This window comes from Stigmatopora nigra, chromosome 21 (genome assembly GCF_051989575.1).
Source record: "Stigmatopora nigra isolate UIUO_SnigA chromosome 21, RoL_Snig_1.1, whole genome shotgun sequence".
Classification (NCBI taxonomy): domain Eukaryota; kingdom Metazoa; phylum Chordata; class Actinopteri; order Syngnathiformes; family Syngnathidae; genus Stigmatopora; species Stigmatopora nigra.
In genome coordinates this window covers 1,845,158-1,860,641 of record NC_135528.1, presented here as the reverse complement: position 1 = coordinate 1,860,641, position 15,484 = coordinate 1,845,158, and the positions used below count along the sequence as shown (strand labels likewise).

Sequence of the window (15,484 nt, the reverse complement as noted above, 5' to 3'; positions counted from 1 at the left end):
AACAATTGTAATTTTTTAATCATTTTTTTCTGTTTTTTGTTCAAAAATCGTTTTGTAAAATCTAAAAATATTAAAAAAAAAGCTAAAAAAATGTTTTAGATCTATGAAAACTGAATATTCAGGCCCTTTTATACAGTTCATTTAATCCATTTATTGAAAAAAAAAATCTAAATATTATATCTCAAATGGTCCGGTCCACGTGAAATCAAGTTGAAGTTAAAGCAGCCCGCGAACCAACCCGAGTCTGACACCCTTGGTTTAAAGTGTCGCATATGATAAGGGGGCGGAGGTAAAGAATAACATTGATGACGTCCATTGAAATTACATCTCAATAAGTGGGAAGTCCTGAGATAATGTATCACCAATGGGTGACTCAAATTTGGTGGCACCTTTATTTCAAGTGGGCTCATGCTATGCCTCTAATTTTGGCCCTGCAAGCTACTATATTAGACTCATATGGGAAGTGAACAAATTTGTCATCTACAGCACAAATTAATGACACTGTGGGTGCTTTGTGACGTTAACAGTGGCAAAGCAGGGTTGGACAGGGACGTTTCTTTGGGTCTGTTCCCAGACTAATGTGGGAGGAAGTGAGATCTAATTCATATTTTAACTCCCCACTGTGGTGCTTCATCATCACACACCACCTTGTGGGCCAGACAATGTCGTCATGGGGTGTCTGAACAATACTTTCAATGACATGTATTTATTTTCGGGACTAATTTATGCATATTATCAGTTACATTTGGCACCAGCAAAAAAATTAACCTTTGAAAAATGAAATTAAGCAGTAAATGTTCTCGACAATCTACTTTCTATATTACTTGGGTAAGTTAAGCCTTATATATAAGTTTTTTTTTTGAGCAATAGAGCAGAGTTGAGTTCACCCTTAACGGTACAGTTACAAGTATAGAAAATAACAACATTTCAATTCCATTAAAAAAAGGCTGTCACAAGCTACTTAAAGAATACCATAATGTCGCGTTTTAGTGCGATTTAATATATTTTGAGATTAAAAGTGGAACTTTAAGTTAACATATAAGTTAAACTCAAGTGACGTAAAAGACCTTAAACTACCTTTTCCTGAATCAGTTCTAGTTTTTTTCTGTTTATTTTTTGTGAATTAGAACAATGGTTTATGCAAGACCCTCTCCCTATAAAAAGGTTTGTATCCTTACCATAAATCATAACAACAAATCTAAATATATTCCAACACCTACATGTGTTTGGAGTAATTTGTCTTCGTTTAAGAGGGCTGCCGCTTCCACTGATTGGAAACACTCAAAGAATCAAAATAAACCCGAGAGGAAATAACTTTTTTTCTGTTTTTGAGGGCTACAATGGAAATATGAAGAAAATAATCTTAGTGGCTAAAATTGCTCTAAAAGCATTCCGATTTTACCAAACGAGGAAAAAAAAAAAGCTTGATATGCAAATGACCTCATTCGACATTGATTCATTCATTCATTCCTCCTCTTCCATACCGCACATCCTCGAAAGGGTTGCGGGGGTTGCTGGAGCCTAACCCAGCTGACTTTGGGCTAAAGGCGGACTACACCCTAGACTGGTCGCCAGTCAGCCGTATCGATATTGATAAGACACCTATATTATTTCATTCACTTCCCTTGACACCAAAAGACGCCTAATCCGGTTTTTATTCACTTTTCCCACCTGCCAATTAAAATGGATTAGATGCCTTTCACCACCATTAGTGAGTTAAGAATTTATGATCATATATGGGATAATAAGAGCCACCCAATGGTGCATTGGTTCTTCCGCCTGACTTGGATGCGAGCAGTCTGTCTTCGATTCAAATCAGGTAGCAGCGTGATTGTGAGCGTATATGGTTGTCCGTTTCATTGTGCCCTGTGATTGGCTGGTAACCAATTCGGGGTGTCGATGACCTGCTGCCCGGGGTTGGTTGGGACAGGCTGCAGCACCCCCAGTGAGCCATGTGAGGCTAAGCGGTACGGAAAATGAATAGTAATATTATACAATATGAACTATGATGTGATGCGAAGCTTTGGGATGTGTTGCGATATGATGATATCAGCACCCTCGTGACCCTTTTGAAGAAAAGCAGCACAGAAAATTAATGAGTAAATATGATGGAAAAATCCAGAAAGAGTTTATTGATTAAGAATCGTGTGTCTCGAGAATATCACATAATGTATTTGTCCATGAGTCGTGGCTCAGGATCTTTATGTGCTCCTTGAAAACCTTGACCGTCCTTTCAAGAATGTGCTTATCACTCTTGTGGGTGTACCTTTTTGTACCACACTTTTCCACAATATAAGGTGCAACTAAAAGGCTTCCTTTTTCTCAAAAGCAGTTCTTATATATATATATATATATATATATATATATATATATATATATATATATATATATATATATATATATATATATATATATATATATATATATATATATATATATATATATATATATATATATATATATATATATATATATATATATATATATATATATATATATATATATATATATATATATATATATATATATATATATATATATATATATATATATATATATATATATATATATATATATATATATATATATATATATATATATATATATATATATATATATATATATATATATATATATATATATATATATATATACACATACATATACACATACACATACACATACACATACACATACACATATACATACACATATACATATACATATACATATATATATATATATATATATATATATATATATATATATATATATATATATATATATATATATATATATATATATATATATATATATATATATGAGCATATATCGTTCCTTAAAAAATGTACATTCAAATGTCATCAGGCGTTTTAATTCATAATTATCATTTTTTTCTGTTACCATAATTTGCTAAATTCATAAGCCTTTTTTTTCCTATGTTTTTCATTTACTCATTTTCTGATCTGCTTATCCTTTCAAGGGCTGCTATCCCAGCCAACAAAGAGCACCAGGCGGGGGAAACCCTGAATTGGTGGCCAGCCTACCTTGCATGTTTTTGGGACGTGAAATAAAACCAGACTACTCAAAGAAAACCCACGCAAGCCCGGGGTGAACATGCAAATTCAATGTAAAACAGAAATGTAACATTTATTAGGATTTTCTTAAATTGCCAGTTAGCAGTAAGTCAAAATTACTTTACTGCTCAACGATAATTTCATTATAATTATGGATATTTCAATGCAAGAGCAGCTGTTTCCATGCAGTAAGTTGGGCAAGCATATCCCAGGGAAATGATGGGCATTTTTACAATGCACCACTGTGACTCAACCTTCTGTAGAGTGCGCACTGTAAACAGAAAAAAAGACAAATCAAAGTGCTTTGATTATTGAAGATAAATCTGAAGTGGAGTGTTCACATATTATTTCCACTGCCCAGTGCGTGTGAGTTTTTTTTTGTATGGAACATCCAAATAGTGTATAAAGAAAGGCTGAAATAATCATTCTTTATTAATAATAATAATCTGACATAGGCTTTGTCATCATCATTGACTCGACAAAAGCCTAATTGTCATCATACCCAGAAACTGCGTATGACAAAATTGGTAGTACTTCTCCATAAAGTGTGTTTTGCTCCTAGTATTACATATAGACAAATTAAATAATACATTGTTTCACGCTCTCAATGCAAGCGTTGCAGATTTGGAACAATTTCCCGCTAATCACCTCATTAATCCACATTCATATTTTATGAGCCTCTTTTATCAAGAAGTACTATCCTTTTTCCTCTTACTAGAATTTAAGTGTCAGTTTTCTAAAATCACAAGCTTTTTTGTTCATTATGTTTTTCATTCATTTATCTTTCATACCGCTTCTCTTTACAAGGGTCACGGCAGGTGCTAAATCCTATCCGAGTCGACTATGGCCACAGGGCAGATAACACCCTGAATTGGTGGCCAGCCAATCAGAAAGACAAACATTCCAGCATATACTCTATGGGCAATTTAGAGTGTACAACCAGCCTACTGTACATGTTTTGGGGATGTGGTAAGAAACCGGAGGACTTGGAGAAAGCCCATGCGAGCCTGATTTGGAACATGCAAACACACAGTGAACACCGAAATGGGATCAAAACCCAGAACCTGTGTGGTCAATGCTCTCACCACTCGTCCCCTGGCCGCCCAATATGTTTTATTAAGGAAAAATAAAAGAAATACTTAGAAAAATAGTTGCAATTTTTTTATTTTTTAGTTAAGACCAGATTGTCTTAACTTAGAAATAAAAAATTTCATATTTTAATTTTAATATGTTAGCAAGAAACTTGATCTTTAAGCAACAGGCTTTTCTGTTGAATTTCATACCTCAGTTTTTGTATGTTTTCATTTTCAGAGCCAATCTTTACTTCTCCAATTAGCTCATTCTGGACTTCCAATAGAACAAGGCCACCTGCCCTGGTGTATATCAACAGCACATGTGTGTAGCCTGTGGGATTCATATTTCTGCTCACCTCATTTGGGTAGCAAACATTTCAGCACTGGTCAAGAAGGCACAGCAAAGGTTACATTTTCTGAGATTATTCCGGAACTAAACAACCACCTGCAGCCCAAAAGATCATCAATTTTCCCCTTGCTCCCTTGTCCACCATCTACAAAAGTCGATGCCATGATAAATACAATACACATCCCGGCGTCCACCTCTTCAATGTGCTGCCCTCTGATAGAGGCTACAGGAGCATAACAGCCAAAACAAACAGACTCAGGACTCTTCCCAAGAACCATCAACATAATCAATGCGAGTTCTGCCCCTAGGAAGACCTAATCTCGACCAATTTCTTATGTTGTACTTGAACTAAAACTCCATAGGCTTCTAATTACTTGAGTCATTTTTGTATTTGACTACTTATTTATGTACTGTTTATATATTATGAATTGATTATTCATTTGTGCACTTCATGGTGAATCTTGAAATATCATTAGACTTCTATAAAGACAATAAAGTCATTCAATTCAATTCAAATGGTAAAATACCTCTGTGACTATTTATTTCAAGTTACACTCATCTGCAAGCTGCAGATGCTCTCCTTGCATTAGCACATAAATGAACAATTTCCAGCCAACTGTAATTCGTATTTGTCCATTTAATGTACTGAGATTCTGACATCTTGCAAAGGCCATACTAGAAGAATCTATTCACGCTGTGTCTGACTTGCCTGCTCCTCTCCACACCACAAGGACAGAAAAGGAGATTTCCGGGCAGCCCATATATGGTTGGACAGCAATGAGGTGTGCAACAGATGAGTCATCCTTTAAACTCCCACACTCTCTGGCCTTCCATGTGTACAAGACAAAGAAAGAGGGGAAAACCGAGCGAGGCAGTGGAAAAAAAAACACATATCATACAAAGCATTGGAGAAAGCTCAAGCGCTTTGTGATTGACATCATCTTCACGTTTATACAGAGGTCTAGCCCGACTGACAGTTTGCAGTGGCAAAGGATTTTAAAAGTATTTAATCTCTTGAAGCGAGAAACACTAAATCTTTGATGTGGGCACCATGTTTCATGCATTATTCTGCATACAGTCATTGCTGGTTTCTTAAGTATTCATAATGTGGCCATAGTATGTCATCACTTGTTATTGGTGATACAGTGTTCCCTCGGTTATCGCGGTTAATGGGGACCGGGACCACCCGCGATAAGTGAAATTCCGCGAAGTAGGGATTCCCCTTCAAAAATGCTTAATTTGAATTTAATTCCAAAAAAATATTTATTTTTTTTAATTTTTTTTTATTTTATTTTTATTTTTACCCCCCTGTATACAGTTCACCATATAGAATACGGGTAGAGGGAGTGAAATTCATGTTATAACAAAAAAACTGTAAAATATGTTGTTTCAATGTAATATTTGTATTTTTTATTTATTTTTTTCCCAAAAAAATCCGCGAAGCTCTGAGTCCGCGATAGCTGAACCGCGAAGTAGCGAGGGAACACTGTATATCCGGTCACAGTTTCACAGTACAGGTTAAAAAAAACATGCATTTGCTGTGTTTATTTGGGTTGCATTATGCCTCAGAGTTCTGAAATCTTGGGTTTAATATCAAACTATGGAATTCCTAAGTGGAGAGTACATGTTCTGCCTGTGTGGGGTTTGCTGTGTGTGGTTTCCTCCCACATTCTAAAAGCATATTTCAGAAATGATATTGATTTAAATGTGCGTGTATACTAATCAAACCTGCAAAAGATTCATTCTTTCATTCATCTTCTATACCACGCATCCTCGAAATTGTTGCAAAGGCCTTCAAAAGATGTGCATTGTATTTCAGACTATGAATCGTGCTTGATTTTAGTTTGAATCTCACCAAAATTTGCACAATAAAAAGGTAAAAGAGCTTGTACTAGAGTTTAAATCCTATTTTTGGGGAAAATACCTTTTTTGTCTGGAGACTAGGAAGAAAGATTATTTATACCATATTATGATAGTAAAAATTAAATATGGGGAAGCAAGCAAAATAGGCATCTTGAAAGTTAACAATACCAACAACTTTTCAGATAATGCTGCCAAATCCGGAAGAATGGGACTTCCCCATTGGGACACATCCTTCTTGTGGTGGCAATTTGAAAAACAACTTAATATGATTAAAAATTTACCCATATACATACATAGAATATACCTACCAAATTTCATTATGACCTGATCACAAATAGACGTGGCAATTTTATTTTGCGTCCTCCCCAAGAAGAAAAAAACTCCTACAGGGGGTTTCATGAATATTCATAGATGGAAAATAATATATAATTTCTTGAGTTAACATTTTTATTTAGATATTATCCTCTATATGACTGCCTATGCAGCTCGCCGTCCGAGTGGTTAGCATGTCGGTCTCAGAGTTCTGGTTTCAAGGGTCCAATCCCAAATTAGTCTTCACTGTGTGGAGTTTGCATGTACTCTCCAGGCCTTTGTAAGTTTTTTCCGGGTACTCTGATCCCAAATCCCAAAACAACATGCAGGGTTAGCTGGTTACCCCTATGAGTGTGAGCTTGAATGTCTGTCTGCTTATGCCCTACGATTGGCTGGCCACCAATTCAGGGTGTTCCCCCGGTTAGCTGTGATAGGCTCCAGTACCCCATGCGACCCCTGTGATGATAAGTGTTTCATGAAATGAATAATTTAACATACCTGAATACCAAATTGAAATGGCACTCCATCTTGTTGAAAGTAAACTGCGAAGTTACTGTCATCGTCTAGCAAGAATGTAAAAATTTCTTGCAACATCTTTAGATAATTATCGTCATTAAGACTCCCATGAACATAAAGAAATGCACGTTAAAACAGTGTATATGCATAGAATGTATTATGACTCCCGTATATGGGGATTATTTATTTAGTTATTTACTTATATAGTCATTATCTATTCTATTAGATTTGCAATGTTTTCCCCCTTTTCTGTGTTTTCACCTTCTTGCTGCAATAAAGTCAATGTCCTGAGTATGGGATGAATAAAGTGTAATCTAATCTAATTGTGTCTAACCTAATGTGATTACCTATAAATTGGTTCTTCTGCCTGATTTTGGTGTGCTGTAGCTTGTCCTAGTTGTAATCCCAGTCTTCCATTTTTCCATTTTTTTGATGGAGAAGAATTTATACTGGTGGCTTAAGATGATGGCATTCATGCTGTGTATTATAATCCAGCCTGGTGCCATATGTTTGACTAATGGATAGCTAGAAGGACATGAGGCATGTTGTATACTGTGTTATTTTGGAATTACCACTTTATACATTTGTACATTAAATTGTTTTTGATAGATTTAGTTCCTTAAAAAACTGCTCTCATTTGGTTCATGTCTGACTGGCAATGATCAGCTGCCATGTGCACTATGAAAGATCACATTTAAAGTGTAACATTACTCATTCATATGTCCCATTTATGTAGGAGTTACAGAAAGTTTCATACTTCAATGAGTCATGCATCTAACTCTCACATTAGCCACACTTTGAAAATAAACAAGTAAAAATATAAAAAGCATTCTGGAATATAAGAAAAAATACTTAAATGTTTTAGACTGTTTTTCTCCAGATGAATTATGTTATATATTATAAAATATCCAAGAAGACAAAAAGATTGATGGATTACGTTATAAAAAGATGGCTTTTCATTTTCATTTAATTTCTTTTGAGTCAAAGTTTTTTGAAAAATCCATTTTATTTTGGAATTCTTTTAATACCAAAAAAATGTCATTCTTTTTTGCTTGCTTGTTGAAAATAGTAAAAGCAGAATAAGAAGCTTTCTTGGTGAATCTAATAGGAACATCTGACTCATAATATCAAGGCTAGCCCAATGAAGCTTTGTTGATTTCTTGTTTGGGATTTACTGCAGTAGTCATCATCAGGTAGGACCATGTATGTCTTTCCTGCTGTAGCATCGTTTTCGTCGCAGGGCACATGTTGTCAGAGAGTGTGATAACAAAGGGCGGTGAGTCACTGTCCAAAGCTATTACTTTAACTCGATTCAAACCACCTTTTTCATTAGTTCATGATGTTTTTATATACAATTTTTTTCAATTTATTGTTTTTGTTTTATTCAAAACAAGCGGCCCGGTCAAGCGAGTGGGCTAGCGCATCGGCCTCACAGCTCGTGGGTCCTGGGTTCAAATCCAGGTCACGTCCAATTGGGTGGAGTTTGCATGTTCTCCCCCCGGGCCAGCGTGGGTTTCCTCCGGGTACTCTGGTTTCCTCCCACATTCCAAAAACATGCATGGTAGGCTGATTGGACACTCTAAATTGCCCCTAAGGATGGGTCTGAGTATGTATAGTTGTCCGTCTCCTTGTGCTCTTTGATTGGCTGGCCCCCAATTCATGGTGTTATCCCCCGCCTCTCGCCCGGAGTCAGCGGGGATAGGCTCCAGCACACACCGCGACCCTAATGAGGATAAAGCAGTTCAGAAAATGAGACAAGATGGGATTTTTAAAACAATGAGGCCATTTCTTACTGCATTCTGTGCTCATTGTTCTAATTCTAATCAAACCCCGGACCAAGATCAAATTTGTCAGAAGGATCTGTGCAGAATCTTCATAGGATTCCTCATTTCCAGGATAGAAAAAAAACTTGTGATTTCCCTACTTTTTTAGTGATTACCAAAATAGCTTCGCATACTCCCTTAGGTGTTCAGTAGACAGCAGTGGGAGTAAAACAGATCAGAATGGTTTACGATCCCTAAATGAGACCTGAGAGACATTAAATATAGTCAGACTGATTTTTATTATCTGCCCTGCTGTGTTTTTATAAAAGTTTTTGTCCATATGAAAGTGACAATAGCTCAAAATCAGTCATTTAAGTGTAGATTTGAAGCGAGACGCAGTTGCAAGAAATGTATAAACCAGCTGCCAGGTTTCCTACAACTGTCTAATTGCAATAACACCGTTTTGAAAATTAGGGGATGATTGCATTTATTCAGGAGTGCAATTGTTGAATAAATGTTATGAGTTATCCGTCCCAAAAAAATAAATTAGGACTATTTTCGTGGTTGTTGTTTGACAAAAATCATGTTGAATAATTTCAAATTACAATCTGACGCTCTGGTCGGCGGACACTTGGTCCCCGGACGTTTCATCGAACGGACATTTGGTCGACTGATAGTTCTCTCTCTCTCTCTCTAATGATTATAATTTTGAGAGCAAAAGATTTACCTGGTTAATTGCTTTCAACAGTGAACTCTCTCTCTCTCATGATTATAATTTTGAGAGCGAGCGAATCTGGCGACCAAACGTTCGTTCGACAAAATGTCCGGGGACCAAGTGTCATTATTTTGTGTGGCCCAGGAAAGTAAATCACGAGTGCCGACTTTCTGTTTTAGGGTCAAATTCAAATGTATAGATGTATATTAAATTTTCTGATGCTCCCCCATTTTAATCAATAATTATAATTTTTATCATTTTTTTCTGTTTTTAGTTAAAAAATAATTTGTAAAATCTAAAATATATTTTAAAAAAAGCTAAAATAAACATTGTTTTAGATCTATAAAAATTGAATTTTCAGGTCTTTTAATCCAGTTCTTTTAATCCATTTATAAATTTAAAAAAAATCTAAATATATCTAAAATGGTCCGGCCCACGTGAAATCAAGTTGACGTTAAAGCGCCCCGCGAACCAACCGGAATCTGACTCCCTTGAACTAGCAGATAGGTTTGACTAAATTGTATTTTTTTTAAATTGTGGTTGGGTAAAAAAAATCACATGAGAATTTTTTCATTCTGTGACCCATGTTTAACAACCAGTCTGTTGGTGATGAAGACTGATGATTGCCTGATTTAAGGTGCAACCAGAGTGGGATCGATTCACACTCAATGGCGGTGGGAATTCGATTAATTGTCTGTAATGGATTTAGGCGATAGTAGTCCACCTTCCGGCTAAAGTCACCTGGGATATGCTTCAGAAACCCGCGACTCTGACCAGAAGGAGAGGTATTGTAAATCCCTGCAATCCTTTTGCCATTCTTCATCCATTTCCAACCAAGATTTGAAACAGTCAACTGAACAATTTCAAATCCAGCGAGTGACTGCAGGCAAAAATGAGCATGAATGGACCTGCGGTCAAAGGTTTTAAGGCACTTTCTGATCCCACTGAATGATTCAGCTGGATGTAGCGGTTCCAAAAATGGGCACTAGGCAGTGGACACCCGTATTTGGTGGCCAATCAATCGCAGGGGACAAAGAGAGGGAGGACACACGCATGCATAATTTAGAGTATTCAACCAGCCTACCATACATGTTTTTGGGATGTGGGTGGAAACCAGAGTAGCCGAAGAAAACCCAGATACTGGTCCACTGGGCCCTTCTTCATAAAACTTGATTTTTATTTATTTTGTTGTGAAAATCTGGTGGCTAACTCATCACTAAAGCTGATCTGAATCATTTCTTACTGGTTATGTGCATTTTGTGAACTATTCAAAGATGCATAGGTTTAGAAATGATGAAGTTGGAGTCTGATATCTTTTAATTATGTTTGTGCTTTACATGTGTGCTATATATCTACAGGCAATATGTTACAGGGTATCCCAGTGCTATAAAGTCCACCATATTTACAGAGCTCATGCACTTATCCGCTATGTTGATCTGGGTTCAGCTATACACAAGCTGAGCAAATGCTTACTAAAACCTATTGTATAACACTGAAGTCTGGCTTTTTGATCACAATAATTAATACTATTTGGTGCAAATCTATCTGCACAGGTAATTAATTATATGTATGCTCTTCTGAAGGCATTCATTTGTGGGTAATTATTAAATTTTTAAATGTTTAAACAGCCTCTTTAGTGCTGTTTAAACATTTGGGTAGTTTACCTTTCTAACAACAGTAAATTCAGTTGAAATACAATGATTCTACTATGTATTCATGTCTATATAAAAGTTTCTACAATTATATAGTGTGAGTCAAGAAGGACAATCCATTAAAAACAACTTAAACATTTATTACCCTTTGGTTGTCACATCTCAAAAGAGTGAGGCGTGGGCAGATGCAGACAGTTACATAAACAAACAAAAACAATATATATTTATATATTTTATGCTGGCAAGCAAAAAAGTTTTGGCCTCCACAGGACATTCTTCACAAAATGAGTATAATATGAGTGTGTATAATAACCATAGTTGGCAACAGGGGCCCCATAAAAGCATCAATAGCTCAGTCAAAGTGCAAGTAAATCAGGATTTGTAAGTGCTAATGCAGACAAAAGTAATATTTAAGTCAGGCTGTGTAAACTAAAAGTGTAGAATCAACAGTGTTGTCTAGGTGGCCACTTCTTATACTTTCACTGCTCAAGGTGGAAGGACCATATTTGAACATTATTGAGTACAGGCTGCCTTGTACCATCGACCAAACGTCCGTTCGACCAAACGTCCGGGAACCAAGTGTCCATCGACCAAACGTCCGTTGACCAAACGTCCGGTCATGGGATTAGCAGCATGGAAAATTAATGAATGTATCTACACCTCTATGCGAATCTTCACCAAACTTGATTGCTTTTTACTATCCCAGGTAACAATCCTTTACAGGAATTTTAGTATATTATTTTTTTATTATTATTTCTGCTATCACATGAAGTGAACATACAATCTATTGTACACATTTTTCATGTAACTGTTCTTCTCTTAAATAATTGGCACTAAAATGCTATTGTCTTAAAAATGTGTGAAAGAAAAAGGATATTTTAAATGTAAAATAGCCAGTTCAAAATATTTTTCTTTTTAAATGGCATTTTTAGTTTAGAACTATTGTTGTCTAGGTGGCCACTCCTTACACTTTCCCTGCTCAAGGTGGAAGGACCATATTTGAACATTATTGAGTACAGGCTGCCCTGTTTTTGTGCTTTGAGTTAACGTACCCATGTGAAAACAAAGACCAAAACAAGAGAATGGCGCCTTAATTTTCGTGGAAATAAAGCTGTCTCAGGTCACTGCCACAAACAAGGATGCGTAAATTGGGTCTCATTTTCCATTATCTCAACAGACCAGTCCCTCAAAACAGGATCATATAAATGTGCATGAGCTCTGTAAATATGGTAGAATTACTTTATAGCAATGGAATACCCTGTAGCATCTTGCCTGTAAATATAGCGCACATGTAAAGCACAAACATGATTAAAACAACATGTCGGACTCCAAGGCCATCATTTTTAAACCTATGCATGTGTTTCTTCAATTCATCATCTTCGAATAGTTTACAAAATGCATATTACCAACAGAAAATGATTCAGATTACCTTTAGTCTTGAGTTAGCTAGCTTTACACAACAAAATAATTTAAAATCAAGATGTATTAAGGGGGGGCCTGTGGACCAGTGGTCAGCATATCTCTGGGTTTTCTTTGGGTACTCTGCTTTCCACCCACATCCCAAAACCAGGCATGGTATAACACTCTAAATTGCCCCCACGTATGAGTGTGTTGTCCCTCTCCTTGTGCCCTGCGATTGACTGGCCACTAATTGCGGGTGTCCCCAACCTGACTCCTAAAGTTGGCTGGGATAGGCTCCAGCACCCCCAATACCGTCGTAAAGTTAAGCGTCTTTCAAGATAAATGTCAACAATTCTATAGTGATAATATCATTATACATTTGCTTGCAATGAAAAAATGCTATGCTTTACTATTAAACCTACTTTGCACATCATTATTAGTTTTATATTATTGTGTTTGCTTGCAACTAAGTAAATGCTATGCTCCTAACGTAAATTACTTTAAACAGAGGATCCAGAACACCTTGCAGTGCTGTGAATCTGATCTGGGAACTGCACCTTGGTCTACCCTTGTAATCAGAGCCCTCGAATGTAAAAATCAACAGAAAATACGTCTAATGTCAGAAGGGAGATGGGATTTGTCCAGAAAACTTTCTTTTCTCTTTATTTGTGCATGCTTTTTGGGAATACATATAAGTGAACCTATCAACGAATAAATGTAATTAAAAACGATTGGTTTTGGAATGTGCAAGAAACTAAACTCCACCTAAACTAAGATTTTAAATCAGAGCTTCTTGGTTGTCAGATACCACAAATTCCCTGCCCTTCACCACAGGTTTTAACACAGTACATTACACATATAATTTACAAATATAGTATGAGGTAGATCCCACAGTTCTATGACAAAATGACACTCCACCCCCATCTTCTTCTTAGGCAATCTGTGGGATAGTACTGGAAAGGAACAATGACTAATGCTTCTGTTTTGGACTTCCTGATGCATGTTGATCTGCAAGCAAGCCCTCTCTCTCTCTCTTTCTCTCTCTCTCTCTCTCTCTCTCTCTCTCTCTCTCTCTCTCTCCCTCTCTCTCTTTCTCTCTCTCTCTCTCTCTCTCTCTTTCTCTCTCCCTCACTTTTGAAACCGAGCCAACAGTACTGTAACAGGCATACACCCACATTAGGTTATTCCTTTTCATGCTCAGAGAACCACCCAGGCTCGCCTACATCCCCCAAAGAAGACGGATCACCTATTCACCATGTCCCCGTGTGTGTATCTATTTTATTTGTGTATGATATATTTCAACAGTTCATTAATTTATTATCTGAACCAGTTATCCTCACGAGGGTTGCGGAGGGTGATGGAGCTTATCCCAGCCTACTACAGGTGCCAGGCACCCTAAATCCGTGGCTAGCCTATCGCAGGGCACAAGGAAACAGACAACCATTCACGCTCATACTCATACCTAGGGCTAATTTAAAGAATCCCATCAGCCTACCATGCGTGTCTTTGGAAAGTGGGAGGAAATCAGAGTACATGGAGAAAACCCACGCAGGCCCGGGGAGAACATGCAAATTCAATTGACCTGGATTTGAACCCAGGTCTCTCACTGTGAAGTCGACATGCTAACCACTCCTCCGCCAGACTGCCCATTTCAACTGTTTATCACCATAAAAATTTAGTTTAAAGTCGGGTAGAAAATTTGGACGAGGTCCATCGTTGAACTCTTTAGCTGACACTGACGCCAATAGACGTCCAATCCATTTTAACTAGTAGAGTCGAATGAATGTTTTCCCAATCAATGTCCCACCTTTTCTATCTACTGCAACCGAACTGTCTGTCCTGAGCTGACAGTGAATGAGGCCACATGATTCAACAACGTCCCTCAAAGGTTTAAATCAAGATATCCACCATTTCGGTGTGTTAGTGGCATTTTATTTTGGCGGCGGCTCGATGGGTGAAGTGGTTTGTACGTTGGCCTCACAGTTTTCGAACGGTTCGTTGCCACCCCAAACACATGCAGGGCAGACTGGCTACCATATTTTCTAGCATATAAGCCATATTTATTACTCAAAAAATGATGACTAAAATAAGGGTATGGCTTATATTCGCATAAGACTTACAGCAGTGCTATACTCTTTTTCACCAGTAAATGTCTGCAAATTAACATTTACTACGCGTTGGTTATTTTCTGTTTTGCAGTAAGAAAACAACCATTACTAGATGAATTACTAACTTCTTCATGATATTTACCATAAAGATATGCTTTTGATTCATACAATATCTCAGAAATTCCATCAAATTGTAAATATAAAGCTTGGTGCCAATAGTTGCATGGTGATATGCTCCAGCACCCCCAATGACCCTTCTGAGGATAAGCAGCATGATAAATGAATGCATTTTTTGCCTTCTTTTTCTTTTACCAAAGCTGAAAAACAATGATTTAAGCAACCTCCTCGTTCCCAGATGTGTTTTCATGCGAGAAACTCATGTTGGCATCAGTCCAAAAAGCTCCATCCCTTCGCTTGCCGATTGCGCCCATCCTCCTTCCGGTACCTTTGGCCCTGCGTTGATATCTGCGTAGTTTAGTGTTCATAATCGCGTGTATCTATGCGCACACGCCTCCCTCCCTTCGTGCTCATCGTCGCATTCCCTCCCTCCCTGCACTCCTCGCGGCTCCAAACACGGTCACTCTCATCACACTTGCAGGCGGGCGCACATAAACACTTAGCCCACGCACATTCCTCCTTCCCCTCCTTTTGGGTT

General features: G+C 37.2%; 1 protein-coding gene across 1 annotated transcript in view; it reads right to left on the bottom strand.

Annotated features, from left to right (window-relative positions):
* samd12 (sterile alpha motif domain containing 12) overlaps window positions 1–15,484 on the bottom strand; it is a 303,220-nt gene that overhangs the window by 277,634 nt on the left and 10,102 nt on the right. The gene's annotated exons all lie outside the window — the stretch shown is intronic.